Raw genomic sequence first — 5,000 nt, 5'->3', positions numbered from 1 at the left:
CATGCCTGGGTAGGTGGTTTGCTATTTACAGACGTATTCTCAGCTGCAACAAGTGAGAAAGAAAAAAGAAAAAAGAAAAACAGGAAGCGAGAAGTTCAAACAGGAAATACTTATGGACTGCTATTAGGGGCCTATTTGCCTCAAGAACTTAAAAGCTTGAGAAAATTCTGAAAAGTATAGAAGTTATAGTGTAATAATAGTTTAAGAAAAGTTTAAAGTTTTGTAGTAAAAGTGTAATAAATGGTTTAAGAATGGGGAAAAGTTAAGAACTTGAGGTATATTTAGTGGTTTAAGAACGGAGTAAGAAGTAAAAAAAAAAAATTTACTGAGAAAAGTCAAGAAGTTAAAGTGTAATAAATGGGTTAAGAACAGGAAGTTAAGAAGTTAAAATCGAATAACTGGTTATGAATGTTTCTGAATAATTATTTTTGAATTATCAAAAGTTAAGAAGAGTTATAAATGATTTAAGAATGTTGAAAAGTTTAGAAGGTAAAGTGTAATATTGGTTTATGAGTGAAATTGAAATATATAAATGGTTTTCGAATGGTTAAGCTTGTTAAAAATGGCAAGCTATGGATTTTCATGCATTGTTTAATGTTTAGTATAACACCAGCTAACAAAAAAATAAGGATTACAATAATTAACTTTTAAGCGTAAGAAAATCATACAAGAAATAATAAAAGTGGAAACAGAATAAGAGGAGAAGAAGAAGAATGAAAACGTAGTTCAGATAACAGAACATTTGCGGCATTTTGTCTATATGTTACTGTTTCTAGATCCTATAACAGAACATGTGCTGCATTAGTGATGGTCTACATGAAACTGTTTATAGATCCTATAACAGAACATGTTCTGTATCAGTTATTGTCTTCATGGAACTGTTTATAGATCCTATAACAGAACATGTTCTGCATCAGTTATTGTCTTCATGGAACTGTTTATAGATCCTATAACAGAACATGTTCGGTATCAGTTATTGTCTACATTGAACTGTTTCCAGATCCTTATAACGGAACATGTTCTGCATCAGTTATGGGCTACATGGAACTGTCGCTAGATCATATATGTAATGTGTGCTTTGGTGATGGTCTACAAGGAACTGTTTCTAGATCATACATATAATGTGCTGCATCGGTTATGGTCGACATATTACTTTTTCTAGATAATATAAATAATGTGCTGCATCGGTTATGGTCTACATGGAACTGTTTCTGGATCCTATAACCGAACATGTGATGCATTGGTGATGGTTGGCAAGGAACTGTTTCTAAATCCTGTAAAATACCTGGTTCTCAACCCTTCATAAGCACTGAAGTGTAATATATTAACATGAAAGTAGAGAAGTGAAAGAGGTAGAGCAACAGGGAGAGTGTTTCACATCATTCACTCGTGGTTTACTAAGTGACCTCGGCTTGTGGTTTCCTTGAAAAGAAAAGAAGAAGACTGTTTGCTAGTGTCCTCCAAGGAAGACCCCGCGCTGCGGCGCTCCGATACGTTCCATCTGGCCCGCTGCCTTTCTACACCTTCACACTTCCCCGCTTGGATGTTTTATTTGATTAGACGTCATACGCCGCCATTCCCCCAGGTGCTTAATCGAGACTGAGATGGACCACGACACTGTTGGACTCACACACACACACACACGCACGCCGCACGCATGCACGCACGCACGCACGCACGCACGCACGCACGCACGCACGCACGCACGCACGCACGCACGCACGCACGCACGCACGCACGCACGCACGCACGCACGCACGCACGCACGCACGCACGCACGCACGCACGCACGCACGCACGCACACACACGCACACACCTCCCCCCTCTTTCATTCCCTGCGTTCAGGCGTTGTCCCCCCCGCCTCCAGCTGCTGGGACACGGCGAGGAGTAGCTGTCGCAGGCCGGGCCCGCAGATCGCTGCTCCCCGGGATCAGCCCGCTGAAAAACCAGGTCAGCCCTGTCTCACCTGGGACAGGTAGTGTTCAGGGTGCTCACCTGGGACAGGTCGTGTTCACCTGGGGACGAGCTAGTGTTCCGATCTCATTTGTGCCGTTTGCTTTTCTTTTTTTTCTTTTGGGGGCAGCCGGAGCTCCGCTGACCTGCTCTGACAGACACATTCCTCCTACTGTCTGAGGGGACAAATGGGTCCATTCATCTACCGACTCCCATCGGCGGAGCGGCAAGAGAATACAGAGCTAATGCCCGGGGAAGGGCTCAGGGGAGTGGGTGGATGGATCTGCCATCCCCTTCCTCGCCTACAGAATGTCCTCACACCCTTCCAAAACCTCCAGACCTTGCTCCTCCACCCCCCCTACCCCCACCCACCTGCCTGCTTTCACTGGCAGGTAACCGGAGAGCGGCAGGAAGGGGCGGGGGAGGCGAGGGGTTGGGGATCTATGGCAACTTGGCCCGTGTCCAGGGCGGAGGGGATAAGGCCCAGGTGGCTGCCCCCTGCATGGATCCTCTCGGGTCCCAGAGGGCACGCTGACCAGACAGAGGATGGGAGGACGGAGGACAGGAGAGGCCCACAGAGACCGCACGGTGCCTGCCTCCGACTGCCAACTTATTCAGCCCCCCCCTATTGTTGAGTGACGGTGGTGAGCTGAGCGCGGGATTAAGTGACAGCCTCGCTCCTTTGCATTGAATCCTCGGCCTCCTCGTTTCGCAGATTGGACAAATTGAGAAAGGAGGACAAAGAGAGCCGCTCCTCTGAATGATCCGAGACATCCTAAGACGTCCAGACGGTTCATTCACCCGCACAGGAAAAGACACCACGAGCTGGCCTGGTAAGTGGAGGTAGATGGGGGCTTGGGCGGGTAGGTTGATGGGTGGGTGGGTGGGCGGGTCGGAGGGGAGGGTGGAGGGGGGGGGGGGCGGTGTCTGCTGGCGTTAAGGCCGTGGAGACCGACCGCCAGGCTTGGTTGCAGGTCGTGCTTGACTCCTCGCCCTACGTGGGAGTGGAAGGCTCCTAAACGGTTGTCTCCGCTCAGCGATGTTGTTGTGTCTCGGCCTCCATTGGGGCCAGTGTGCGTGTGCGGTATGTTCCGAGGTCCATCGCACGTAGGCAGGTATGCACTATCGCACAGTTACGCAAAAATACAAACAGACACGGAAAGACATGCATGAGGGCTTTGTCACGATGACAAAGAAAGGGAACTATGTGGGTTGAACTGATGTTCTTGAAAACAGGCAGAAGCGCCTTGCCATTTAAAGTTCGTTGTAATTTTGAAGGTATAAAAAAAAGGGAAATTACACATTTGTGTTTTTTACAGAACCAGAAGAGAACCAGTCAAAAGTTACAATTTATTTTAAATAATTATATCCACGCAGATTGAAGGGTTCAGATCCGTCATGATGGTTACAACTGATTGACAGTCTACTTTTTGGTCAACAAATCATAGCAATATTCAGAGAGCCTGACCAGGCTATCTCCCTGTCTCCATGTCTCTCTCTCTCTCTCTCTCTCTCTCTCTCTCTCTCTCTCTCTCTCTCTCTCTCTCTCTCTCTCTCTCTCTCTCCCTCTCTCTCTCTCTCTCTCTCTCTCTCTCTCTCTCTCTCTCTCTCTCTCTCTCTCTCTCTCTCTCTCTCTCTCTCTCTCTCTCTCTCTCTCTCTCTCTCTCTCTCACACCAGTTCAACATGAGGATACAAACCTGCACCCATTGGAGAATGCCAGTCATCCCTGGAGACAGAAATTATCAGTGCCATCGCACCCACACACACACAAACAAACACACACATGCAAAGACACACGCACGTACACACACACGCGCGCGTGCACACACACGCACACACACGCACAAACACACACACACACACACACACACACACACACACACACACACACACACACACACACACACACACACACACACACACACACACACACACACACACACACACACACACACACACACACACACAAACAGTTGCACGGCCACAGCCTGCTTACCACGCGAACACACATGTTGCAAAACCATTCTATACTTTTATATCTATATAAATAAACAAAGTGGTTGGCCTATCTGTTGGGCATCAGTACGAGGAGGGGGCCTTCTCTCATTGGCTGGGTAGATGTTGCAACCCCAGCAGCCTACAGGTCCTTATCTCTCACAGCAGACTGCAGAGTCTGATATGATCTGTCATACTCGTCGCAGAGACAAGACACCACAGAAGAGCGTGATATGTCCCAAAAAATAAAAAGGAACACACACACACACACAACACACACACACACACACACACACACACACACAACACACACACACACACACACACACACACACACACACACACACACACACACACACACACACACACACACACACAACACACACACACACACACACACACACACACACACACACACACACACACACACACACACACACACACACACACACACACACACACAACCGGTGCATCAACATAAAGTCAGTTCCCTGCGGTTTCGGCATTAAGCGAGATCATTCTCTCTCGTGAGTCAACCCTTCAGACCAGAAACATTGAGCATGCACACATAGAGACACACACACACACACGCAAACATAAAGAACAAAAAACAAGGCCTGTTGTGTGTTTGTTTATGCATGTGTGTGTTTGTACTGAGAGTTTGAGTGTGTCTGTTAGTGTGTGTGCATATGTGTGTGTGTGTGTGTGTGTGTGTGTGTGTGTGTGTGTGTGTGTGTGTGTGTGTGTGTGTGTGTGTGTGTGTCTGTGTGTGTGTGTGTGTGTGTGTGTGTGTGTGTGTGTGTGTGTGTGTGTGTGTGTGTGTGTGTGTGTGTGTGTGTGTGTGTGTGTGTGTGTATGTGTGTGTGCGTGTGTGTGTATGCATATGAGTATGTGTGTGTAGGATGGGTGAGACTACCTGGAGCTTGAAGAAGGTCACAAGGTGTGTACGTGTTGTTTTGCGTTCGCACATATTCCTCAGACAACAAGAGGACACCGGTTGGGATTGGTTGAATTTAAGAGGCAACAGCCGGTTGTGATGCTCCATGATGC

This window comes from Gadus chalcogrammus, chromosome 13, assembly GCF_026213295.1.
Source record: "Gadus chalcogrammus isolate NIFS_2021 chromosome 13, NIFS_Gcha_1.0, whole genome shotgun sequence".
Lineage (NCBI taxonomy): Eukaryota > Metazoa > Chordata > Actinopteri > Gadiformes > Gadidae > Gadus > Gadus chalcogrammus.
This window is presented reverse-complemented; position numbering follows the sequence as displayed.